Source organism: Zea mays, unplaced genomic scaffold, assembly GCF_902167145.1.
Source record: "Zea mays cultivar B73 unplaced genomic scaffold, Zm-B73-REFERENCE-NAM-5.0 scaffold_313, whole genome shotgun sequence".
In the NCBI taxonomy this organism is placed as follows: Eukaryota; Viridiplantae; Streptophyta; class Magnoliopsida; order Poales; family Poaceae; genus Zea; species Zea mays.
Window position 1 is genome coordinate 1 of NW_023366941.1, and position 12500 is coordinate 12500.

At 41.8% G+C, this 12500-nt stretch overlaps 1 protein-coding gene across 1 annotated transcript in view; it reads right to left on the reverse strand.

The window, feature by feature from the left end:
- Positions 1 to 1992: 1992 nt before the first annotated feature.
- The window catches only part of LOC118474726 (NADH-ubiquinone oxidoreductase chain 5-like), a 14307-nt gene continuing 3799 nt past the window's right edge, over positions 1993 to 12500 (reverse strand). The window contains exons 1-2 of the mRNA XM_035963748.1: positions 10553 to 12500; positions 1993 to 10463 (exon numbers count right to left, since the gene is read on the reverse strand). The exon at positions 10553 to 12500 is cut by the window's right edge and continues 3799 nt beyond it. The gene's annotated coding sequence lies outside the window, so the exon portion shown is untranslated. The remainder of the gene's footprint in view (positions 10464 to 10552) is intronic.

Sequence of the window (12500 nt, forward strand, 5' to 3'; positions counted from 1 at the left end):
CTACAAGGCAGCCATACTTTACCTGAAGTCACACTGGGCCAGGTTCCGTCTTTAAACACTTGCCCAAAAAACCATCTCAAAATCTGAGTGAACTATCCCAATACCTTGCTGGAAAGCTGGAAACTTCAGTTGTATAGGTAGAGAGGAAAGATCAGCATAGAAGTGATGTTCAGTAGATATAGAAGTGATGTTCAGTAGATGCCGAGTAAGTTGGAGTTTCTGAAGTGCTTGTTGTAGTTCTCCCTGCGCTTGAATTCAAAAGCTTATCCCATCTTTTCTGTGAAGAAAACGAAATAGTCAGGCGGGTCCTGTCTGCCTAGTAGTACTATCTTTAGTTGTGGATTTTGTTTAAGATCTTCTTCCTTTTATTCCTTGAACAACAAGGATACGGAATTACGTTATTAGTACTCGGTTAACGTGTTGTATGTTATTGTGACAAATAAGCGAATAAGCATTGATTGAGAAACTAGTTTGCCCAAGGAAGGCCTTTGCTCTCGAAAGCCTATTCGTCTATGAAAAACGAATCCCGTGTGACTGATCTTGACTAGTACCTTCTTTTGGCTAGCCCGTTTCCACTACTTTATTTACTAGACTCAATGCCTATGTTCTGGGCTATCTGTGAATGCTTTTCCCTGTGCTTCTGTTAGCACATTGTTTTCCTTTACTCTCTATTTGGCCTTCGCTATTTGATTATTCTCTATGGTCTCTGAATTCCGATCATTCACTTCAAGAAGCAGCTCTCTATTAAATGAAATAAAATGAAATAAAGTAAATAAGGAAATCCCCTTTCGAAAATGAGTTTCCGCAGTTGTTAGCAGAATTAGTTGCTTGCTTCTCGTATACAGAGGCTTACAAGATAGAGCTGACTTGTCGTTTAAACAGTGTTAATTGAAGTTAGCAGATTGCTTTCTTGCTATAAGACTGACAGGAAGAAAGCAGAATTACAGCTAGTTCTCTGAATTCCATCATTGCTAAGTAGTTGCAGTAGTTTTAGCAGGAAGAGTTCAAGCTTGCTACTCGCTTACCGGATATAAGATTGAAACTCACTTATCAGTATTAGATTAGGCGTGTCCCTGGTATGGAGCTGTCGTATCAGCAGTCTTAGCAGTGAATTACAGATTTAGAGTAACAAATAGGAATTCTAGTCGTGATTCTAGTTTTCAAGAGTATTAGCAAGCATTAGTCGTATCCGAAGCAGCTACAATTCTTGCAAGCAGATTGAAAGTAGGAATTTCGATTTGTAGCCGTGATATTTCTTTGTTGTTTATATTGTATTAGCTGCTCCCATATAAGTAAGTAAGCCAGCTATCGGAATACAAGAAGTTATGCCGTAAGCTTACTTATCGTTTACATAGTTTTATCAAGATAGAATAGAAGAACTCAAGTCCAGTAAGAAGAATAAAAGCTGTGATTAAGCTTCTCGGCTCTCTGTCTTTTAGTAAGCAGACGAGTAAGCAAATAAGGTTTCAAGACAAGCATTAGTAGTAGGGGTATTAACTCTTGTATTAAGCAGTAGTTTCCCTTGTTTTAGCCACTAAGTTATCAGAACTGAAAGTAGTATTTAAGCTTGACTTGGCGTCTCGATAGTATTAATAGCTGTGGCAAGCTTTCAAGTACGAAGTGAAGAATGTAGGTCAGCTATCAGGTTTCCGTTCTACTTAGAAGTTTGTATGCCCTTTAGAGGAATCCAAGGAGAATACCAGAATTCAAGCCGGATACCAGATTGAAAGTGGAGTTGCCGCTGAATACGTATCATTCTATTTATCAGGTATAAGCTTTCCAGTCGGACATCAGAATGCAAGTCAGCGAATCTGCTTGTAGTTTAAGTAGTATTAGCAACATAGAAAGGAAGTGCCGAATGAAGATCGTAAGCAGCGATTCCTGTTTGAGTAAGTTCATTACAGAATCGAAGTCAGGTCAGTCAGCCAATGCCTACTTCGATCAAGCGTTAGATGGGGTTGGTGGTGTTGATGTTTCAATTTTTTGTTTTTGTCATGAGGGTTGAAACCCGTAAATAGTTTCCTTTTTTCTGGGGAGTATAGTTCTACAAGGTTCCATTCATCGACCTTTCTAAATCCTGACTAGATCAGTAGTTTGCAACAGTATATCTGACTTTCTGGTCCAGTTGGTCCTATTATTGCTGCATTTCCGAATTCTATTGACACGCATCCTCCGAAGACTTTACTATTTGCCAAGTACTTTATTGAGTATTTCTCTATAGGAGTTGGAATCTCTCTCAATGCGGGAGAGGAATACAAACTACCCAACCTTAGGCCCACCTATAGGAATGGAAACTCTAAGAGGAATTCAATCCAAGCTACTCACTCGATACAGAAATATTGTTATGATACAGGGATTATTCTGAACTACGACTCTCTCCCATACTACTCCTCTCTTCTCCCATGTGGGTTCACTCCTCTATTAAAGGTTAAAGCTACTCTGAGATCGTATAAAGGAAGCGTATCAGAGCCGGGACACCACACTGGAGTGAATCTATCTCGAAATCTATCTGATTGGAAAGGGGATTCCCAAAGAAGCCTAAAAAAGGATGGGCTTAGAGGCATGAGCAATTGCAGCTTTGAACTCTCTTTCTCAGCAAGAAGAATACAAGTCATAAGTAAGGTTGCAACTCATAAATCAGTTTGCTTGTAGTAAGCAGACGAGTAAGCAAATAAGGTTTGACAGCCGCTCTGTCGTTTCTACAGTTTTATTTTTAGTTTGCAGTTTGACCTTCTCTAGTTATAGTTCTTTCTGCAAAGCCTCTTTTTCGTATAAATACTATTATAAATGCCTACCTCTCGTATTAGTAGAGCAGCTATCATAATTGCAGTACGATATAAGACTCGAAAGGAAGAAGTAAGAATTGGACTCATAAAGAAGAATTCTAGCCGTGATGCCCTATCTACGTCTGAGCTCAGGCTCCATAGCAACTATCAGATTGTAAGTGGATTAGAGGAATAAGAGTACGATAGAGAGAGGAATCAAAACTAACCTTTAGCAATAGAAAGAAGGGACAAATAACCATACAAAACAAGTAAATAAGTCCTATCAATTGTATTAATAAGGGCGTATCCGTAGTGCTTTACAAAGCCTGCCTGCAAGGAAGACTGAAAGTCGATTATCAGAATACCAGCTAGTTTATTAAGAGGCATAAATGAGATTGGCAGTTGAGTATTCGCTTCGAGAGCGGTAGTAGTAATCGCTGTTAGCAGATATAAAGTCAGTGAATAAGGTTTTTCGTTAGGCAGTTGTTTCCATAGCTCAAGGAAGATGTTAACTCTCGCTTTCGCTTATAAATCTTCGTATTCGAGCTGTTGTTTTCTAGTTTGAATTGTAGGCTTGATTGCTCGGTTACGTGGTATTAATTGAAGAACGCGAGGCTGGTTGAAAGTGGCAAATAAGGCTAGTTCCTTCTTGTCGTCTACATACTTTTATCAGTGAGAGTAAGAATGCGAGTCAGATAGTTGAATTGCAGTTATCAGATTTGAAGCTTTGGTTGAAGATTGAGTATTCGTTTCCGGAGTAGTAGTTTCATCTGTTTTAGCAAGAAGAGCTGCAAGCCGTGATGCCATTTCTCTGGTATTAGGGAGTAGCCGAGCAGTAGTTTCTATTGTTTTACCCAGCAGTGTTAGTTTCGATAGTGTATTGAGTTCTCGTATCGGCCTATTCAGTTTTAGCAGTTCAAGTTAAGCTTGCAAGTTTTCCCTAGTTTGACTTAGTGCTTATACGATTTAAAGCCATGAATAAGAGTCGTAAGCTGAGTGAATTGAGTAGTAGTATCGGCTTTTGCATTCGAGTTTGTAGCTGTAGTTGTCGTGCCTTGTTAATTTAAGTTTTCAAGTCCGCTTTTCGTATCAATCATATAAGTTAGAAGTTGAAAAGGAAGTAGTGAGATTGGAAATTAAGTAGGCTTGGTACAAGAATTGAAGTAAGGAATAAGATTAGTGGTTTGTAGTTGCCGGGAGTTGAATTGCAGTTATCAGTTTGAAAAACCAGTCAAAGATAGAATTGCTTTCTCGTATCATACTTGCTTAGGCGTTTCCTATCTATAGTATTAGTAGCTCCTCTATCAGATTGCTTGTGCTCGCCTCGAGAGTGCTTTGAATTCCTAATTGCGGTTATCAGACTTGAAAGCCATGATTGAAGAACGCAAGGCAAAGCCATCGTATCCATACTTTAATTACTGCTTTGAATTCTTAATTGCGGATATGAGATAGAAAGCCAGATAGAACAGTTCAAGCCGGATATCAAACTGCAAGTCGCAGTTGTCGTATCAGAAGGTCTATCAGGAGTTGTCGTTTCACTGGTATTAGATGGAAGATAGCAAGACAGATATGAGTTAGAAGGCGCGCTTTATTAGTCGATACCAGATTGGGAGAAAGAAATAAGATGCTAAGTTAGCAGGTTGAAAGCCATAAATCAGTTATCGATCCTTCCTTTCGTATATTGCCCTTTTACCCAGATAGAATTGAGTTGGCAGGCTTGATACCAGAGTTCAGGTTGTATGCGAGGCTCCTACTTCTCTATGCCGTTTATAAGCGGCTGGAAATCTGACTCCAAGTTGGCTGTGAGTTTGAAGAGCAGCTTCTCGTAAGCCATGTAGTTTATACTGACCAAGGAGTAAGTGCAGCTAGAGTTTCCCTTGTCTTAGCAAGATAGGCTCGTACCCATTCTTTCTATCGGCTAGAAGCTTTGTTGCTTGACTTGGGGCCTCGATAGCATTAATTATGGTCCTTCATTCTTTTTACCAGCTAGCAGTTTCAAAGTCGGAGTTAAGAATACCAGATTGTAGTTTACCGGCTCGTATCTACTGTATGGAGCTTGGCGTACCCGGTTTGGAGTCAGATAGAAGAACTCCACTCGATTATAGGAATAAAGGTCAGCTATCCGGTTTCAAGTTAATAAGTAGTAAGCTTGCTTAGCAGATTGATTTCATGCTTATAGCTTTTATGTTCAGTAGCTTGGAGCGCGGTAACAAATAAGAATTCTAGTCGTAAGCTGATATGCAGTTTCTATACTTTTACCAAGGGGTTCTCTCTTATACAGATTAAGAGATAGAAGAAATAGAGGAAGCGAATCTGAGTTGCTATTACCTAGAGTATTAGGAAAGACAGTAATAAGATAAGTTGCTTGCTATAAGACTTTCAGGCAGGTAATAAGATTGAAAGATAGATATCAGGTTGCAAGTAGTGCTTGCTCGCTTCGAGAGTGTTATCAGAAAAAGTAGTAAAAGAAAGATTTTCCGATTTCCTAGTAGTTTACCGGCTTGCCTATAAGTTTGCTTGCTTGCCATGCCGTATCCCTCAGATTAGCCAGTCAGGTATAGGAATAAAAGCTAGTGGCCCAGTAGTAGTGAGTAGCCTTTTTTAGGAGTATTAATTACCACCTTGAATTCCCTTTTCTAGCTATAAGTAGTAGTCGCTTCCGTGGTATGAATCCCAGCGGCGAAGCATGAAAGACAAGAATCAAAGACATATATTAGATTAGTAGCTTGAGTTGCCGTATCAGTAGCTGTAGTAAGCTAAGCTAGCTTGGGCAACAAGTAAAAAAGCATGGGAAAGCGATTACGATCCGTGGGGAATTGGATTTTAGCTGTTCGAAGTCGGCTTGATTCTCTTTTCACTGATGATTTTGTTAGATTATCGCTAAAACGCTGGTTATTCCCTCTCTAAAGACAGTTGCTCAACTGAAAGGTGTTGACTTACTTCAACTCAAGTGAGTTATTTCAGTAAAACGAAAGTGGAACAAATGGAATGACAGATTCCCAGATAAGTTGATCGAAATCATTGAATTTCATTTCAAATGACAAAAGATAGGAATATCATAGATTTTCATTAGATGTGCAATCGACCCGTTGCTTGTTCCCCTTGTGAGGATAACCACAGTCGTTCTCTAGTGTTTATGCTGGGGGGATCCTGATGTACAGTACTTGATCTGGGTTTGGCACACGGACGGACTTTTCTAATAGTTCAAATCCCACGAATCGTGACAGAGTGCTGTTTATATTCAAAGCCTTCATGCAAAGAAAGAGTGAATCTTGACTAGGAATAGAAACTATTCTGACTTGCTTTTGATACAAGGTGAACCTTCCTCAAAGTCTTCTTTATTTGGGATGGGAGGAAAAAGCCAATCCACTCTCTCTGTCCCGCCTGGAAAAGAGGATGGAGTTCCACGTTCACTAGCTTCTTTTTCCTAACTACAGTGACTGGGTGAAAAATCCCTTGCCAAGGAAGGCAACTATATCTCAAAGCGGATAAAGAAGAAATAGAAAGGCAGACTTGACTTTGCTCGTCACGCTTTTCTTTCGCAGCTCTTTCCTGGATTTATCGTTGATTCCTCTTCTCCACCCAGCGCAGCGATCCAAAGCGGAAAACCCTGATTTCGATATCAGCGAATACATACTATTTACGAGAATTGGAATAGGTTTTACCGAAAGAGAGAAACGAAAGCCTGCGAAGCTAAAGGATTAGATGAGCTACCACCTACTAAGAGTTCCCAGTAGGATTAGGAGATCAACGATGAAAACAAGTGTTTGTCCGGAGCACACATATGTTAGATGGGAAAGAGCCCATGATACTTCGAGTCCAACAGTGAAACAGACCTTATTGCTTCGACCGAAGGAAGCGTATACTTACTCCTTGAAGTGCGCGGAGTGCAGCCAGCAAGGAAGTTTTCTTTGATGCAAGGTAGCCAGCAGAATGAAGTGTTCCCAATTAATAGAGAGCCCCGCCTGCCCTAATTTCATTCTTCTTTTCAAGCTGAGAGCCATAGCCCAAACGAATAGTGAGTTCCGAACAGCAGAGTAGCTAGTTTGACGTCGAACACTCCAGGGAGCCAAGCTTAAAGATGAAGTTCTCTAGAAAAGAAAGCTACGGGATCTAGATAGGGCTGGCCTTATTAGAATAATAGTTTCACCGAATTATTTCATCCTGAGGAAAGAAGAAGAATGCTTTCCTAGCTTTGCTCATAGGCTGGCTGGGACCCTAAGATGTGGAGTACTCGTTTCAATGAAAGGGAGTTTTGTCTGGATCCAGGTACCTCAACTATTGGCCTTACATGGGTATTCCATCTTTCTAGTCCCACTCTTCTCCAACAGAGCTCCCTCACTGAGCGAGCATTCGGCATTCCTAGTATGCTCCACTCATTCTACGCCAAGCACCCAATCACGGGATCAGAATCACACTCTAGATCATACCTTTCACGAAAGAAAAGGACAGGCAGCCGCTGCTAAACCAAGATCCCCATCTCTTGACTCCGTCAATCAATCTTACCTTATAGGGCACAATGGTATATTTACCATACGAGATGTGTGCACCTACTAAAGGGGATAGAAAGATCTTGGGCACAAATACTCCACTTTTCACGAAAGACATACAAGAGATTCACCAATGATTGGTTGGACTAAATACTACATTTATTTGCTCAGAAGAAGGAAAGTTGGCTGTGAGAATGATTTCTCGTACGTAGTCTTTCCTAGGACCATTCCAACAGGATGCTCAGAGGTGGGTGGAGAAAAAGCTCAAAAGGCATACTTCCTGCGCTTTCAGAGGATCTAAATCTGTCTTCATCCTTTCGCTTTTCAACTCGCAATAAATATGTCAATTCGTTTCGCAGAAATTCAGAGATTTTCGATCTCCTCGAAAGAAAATGAGTTCGATCAGCAACACCGGTCTCCGCAGCACCAGGATAAAGACCTTCTTTTTACCCATAACCTTTCTCTGCAGCATTGGAACCAAGATCGGGCTTGGCTTGGCATAGTTACGAGGTTCCCGTTCTATTTAACTAACACTAACTGAAGCTAACCGGAAGCTTTCTTCTCATGCGACTCTTGGATCGAAAAGAGGCTGCTGGACTGGACCACGGCTGAAACAAATATTCCCTATTATCCGATACCTGATCAGTTGGTGTGGACCAGTAACCCTGAATCAGGGCTTGGGCAGTCGCTCTATATGCGAAAGAACGTTCTTGCTTTCACTACTCACCTTGCCCTTTTGCCCTTTCCGGACCGCTACCTGGGTTTCCAGTCGTTTCGGCTACTGCCAATATTTTAGGAGGAAATAGCCGTTGTCCCTGGATCCTTCTAGTCGGGGGAGAGCCTTTATTACACCTAGAAATAAGGTAACGGGGCACACCATATCCTCGATATTTGAGGGCTTGGAAGTTCGGCAGGCACTGGTATCGTCACTTCAGCTTTAACCTGGTATAAAGCGTCTAACTGATCGATAAAGAAGCATTGCGCTTGTCAAAGGAGTTCAATGCTCACTAGACGCATAAACAGAACTAGATAAGATAGTCTTACTTAATTGAGTATATCAAGATGTGCATCGCTTACTTTAACCCTCATACCTTGCTTTAGCAGCAGCAGGCGGCTTACATACACTACGTATAGGCCTGATTCCAAGGAGCGCAAAAACCCTGATTCATTCTTAAAAATAGTCTTTTGAAGAGGGAAGATGTCATGACAAACCTAATAGTATAGTGAAGTTCGATGACTATGCTCATAAAACTCTTCAAGGGTATTGTTTGTCTGGATCCTCTACATCAGTTTACACCTCATAGAGTGTACATTCTCTAACTCCAAAAGCTTGTAGGCCAGACAGGGTTGACTCTCGAGAACCCTATGGCAATGATTCTCTGGTTAGCCATCAGCCTTATTGATATCTTGCTAGATAAAGAAAGGGAAGCACTAACAAACACCTTGCCATTTTATACAGTCAGATGCTATGGTTAAAAGGTCATCTCTACTCTGGTGACCCATTGGATAATAGCTCTACTAGACGAGACAGACTCCTTAGTGAGCTGTCAACTGCTCTAGCTCTTCTCTCAAAAATAGATCGACTTGTCACCTTTAGTTATCCTTCGACCCACCCCTTTCCTTTAGGTTATGCTCTCCATTGTATGGCTATTGCTCTGTTTCTAGCTTAAAAAAAAGGATAAGTAGGATAGGAGTAGTAGGCGGAGCCGGACCGACCCTAGGTGAGTAAGCAGGTTGTGTCTCAATCTATTGACTAGGTTGATCCTCTTTGAGTGTTCAATCTATGGTTTCAGGTTTCAGGCTTCGGGCTCATTGCTTTTATGCTCTTCGAGGTGCCATATTGATAGCCACCTTCGGCTTCTCATCTAAAGGGGAAGTGAAAGATGGGGGATAGGGTTTTCCCCCACGCGGGATGCCTATGTTCCTATTCAAATGAAAGTAGACGTCGCAAGGTGATATGGTTTTTCTTATCATTTCATTTCTTGCTAGTTCTTGTGCAAAGTGTCAACTGATTGGAATTGGAATTCAGCGCATGGCGAAAGGTAAGGGGTTGAGACCTACGCTCAATGTGAGTCTGTCTTGACTGGTTGGATAGAAAAAAGAGTTCTTGATGAGTGGCCTTACTAGGAGGAAACCGTTATGATACTGACCCTCATGCCTTATTGAGCATCTTATCCCATCTTAAAGTTGGTTTATTCGGCAGCAGCAAATGCTATTCATTATAGGGATTTCGACAAAGCGAGCTCTTCAATCAAAATATCCCTTCCCTCACCCAACACTCACCGTAGGAAGGGGGTATTTCATTCAACAAATGGAACAGGTGCAAAAGGAAGTCGATCTTGTCTTACGGAAGACTCCCTGGATCGCTTGTAGCTATCCCACTCTCCCTTCCTCATTGAGTCACTGGCTGGTCTTGATTGCCCAAGACCCCTGCAAGAATAACTAGTAAAAGCGGTCTGTCCTCCAATTCATCGATTCACTGCCCCAGGTTCCTAGAATGTATTGAATCATACCGAGCTTTTTTCGGTCAACACAAGAAAGAAGCGCAATGGATGCTGAAGATTCGAGAGAGAGTGAATTGATCATGGTACGAAGCTAGGCCCACTGCTAGATTCTTGGTGGTTGACCACATGCTCCCCTTTTAGAGTGTTCTCTGGAGCCCTCTATTGGGATGGTGACGGTCTTTGCTATACCAAATCCTCAGTTTCAACCAAACCAGTACAAAAGCAAAGCTTGTCCCAGCCTCATTAGACTGCAAAGAATTACCCCTGCCTCTGTTGGGTTGGGTCCGGAACGGCGGCCCCTGCTGGAGTGAAACCTTCCACCATTTTCGCTCATTATCATATCCAACGAATATACATCGGATAGCTTTCTTGTCGAATTTACTTCGGCTCGCTCTTTTGATAGCCAAGAGTCCCGATCTTTCACTCCATCATGCCTTCGGTAAGGGCTGGCTCACAAGATACAGCCAGAGGTGTGTCCTTGCTTGTATTATCAGAAATCACCGATCCACCAACCCTTGCATTTCGTTCTAGTGACAAGGACCTACCTTCAAGCTGAGCGATTGAGAAAAATCTCTGTTATAGCTGCCATTTCTTATTCATATTAGACCACTGGGCAAGATTCCTCTTGGTCAGATTTCTGTCGCATGATTACTCATCGTTTCTCTGCATACAGTCCCTATGAAGTTGCTGAAACTTTCAATGCACTGAAACAAGACAACATGACAGTCAATGCTTATATTGATAAGTTTGAAGATTTCATGACTATGTTGAAACAAGATACACCAGAGCTAACCGAAGAGTGGTTTGTAAAATGCTTTGTCAACGGCCTTCGTCATGACATCAAACACCAACTCAGGCCTCTCCATCCAGAGTCCCTGACTGATGCGTACTGGCAGGCCAAAGACATGGAACGCAGTGCCCCACCTAAGAAACAGTTTTCTTCATATCAGAGACAAATCACTGCTGCTCCATACAGAACTCTCCTTTTGTGCAGAACCTGCTACCACCACACCAGACAAAACTAAAGAACAACCTGCGGTGCGGCTCCCCAAGTGCAACAACAGAGAGCTAGAAAAGCTGGTGAATGCTGGAGATGTGGTGAGAAATGGGTCCCCGGTCACAAATGCAAGTTAATCCCTACTATCAATGCAATGTCATGCAGGAAACTTACACACCAAATGATGCCACAGAAGAGATTGCAGTACAAGAAGAAGAAGAAATGAAATCCCACAGGATCAGGACTCCCCTCCAAATGAGTATCTCATGCATATTTCGGCTCATGCAGTTTCAGGGCTGGTCACTGCTGGCACATTTTAAGTCAAGGTCACTGTTGGTGGACAAACAGGCATTGCCCTTATTGATACCGGCAGTTCAAGTACATTCATTGATTTGTCTTTCGCAGTTAAAACCACTTGCCATATCCAAAAATTCGGCTAAAATAGCTGTGGCTGGGGGAGGCCAACTTACATCTGGGGCAATCATAGCAGACACTGCATTCTCTATTCAGAAACATGCCTTCAACAACAACCTTAGAGTCCTGGACTTGAAAGAATACGATGTCATGATTGGCTCTATAAACATAGCCCATTTGCCCTCAATTTGAAGACCAGAGAATTTCTCATTACCTTAGAAGATGATACTCTCCTCTCATTAAAGGATTGCACATCTCAGGACGCGTACACTGAACAACTGAAAAGGATAATGAACAAGCTTCTCAACAAAGGCATTTCTGGTTTCATTCTGCATCTCAACAGCTTATCTCTGCAGGCACCACACTCTTCCTCCTTCAAAGGCAAGCACAAAGTCCAACAGAAAAGAAACTCTGCTTCTATTTCAACGTTTCTGCTCAATGCGTCGTAAACACTGCTGAACTGAAACCAAGAGTTTCTGCTGAATTATTTATACCTATAGTTGCTTGTCTCTCTGGCTCAAGTGCTTACTTATCAATAGACTGATCAGATTCAAACGTTCTGTTTGCAGGATTCAAAACAGTTGCTTCCTCCACCTTATAAACTTGCCTACGAATGCATGTTGGAAACGAGGATATGAGCGCTGAATTCTTCTTTTCCGAGGCTGATTCTTCTTACCTGACTCCCCTGTTTGTTACAACTGATGCCCCGCCTATAAGCAGGTAGCTTGTGAGCTATCGATCAATTGTGAATGTTCTCATAGAATTGGATCTTATTCACATAAGTCTTTCATTTCGTACATGTTTTCAAGAAAGAAATTAGGACAACCAATTAAGCATTGGATGAGTCAAAGGCTTCTTCGGGCATTTCCAGATCAACTAGGACAAGACTCAATAAAGTCACCAATGTTGCTGCTTGCTTGACTTTGCTTTTTTGAATCTACTTCTTTGCTTGTCTCGCCAATGAAGAGAAGATACTGCATCATCTCTATACTAGCTAGATAACCAACACTTTGCTTCCCATTTCTTTTGCCTTTGGTAGAATTAGATCGATCTCCCAATGCTTATATATGTGGTGCCCCAGCCCCATAGTGATAGTGATAGAATGAGCACAAGCAAGATGGATGGAGTTGTCAGCTAACAAACAAGATGGAATATTAAGATAAGCCCTCCTCCCCCTTAGTTTAGTACGAATAAGAGAAAGGGCGATTTCGGCACTGGAACCACTCCCACTCCAGTGCGTGCTACTTCTCTCCTCTTTTCATTCTAGATAGAGAGAGCAGCCTCCTCGGCCAGCGACTGCCTACCAATAGAATAGAAGCGCTCTTCCATC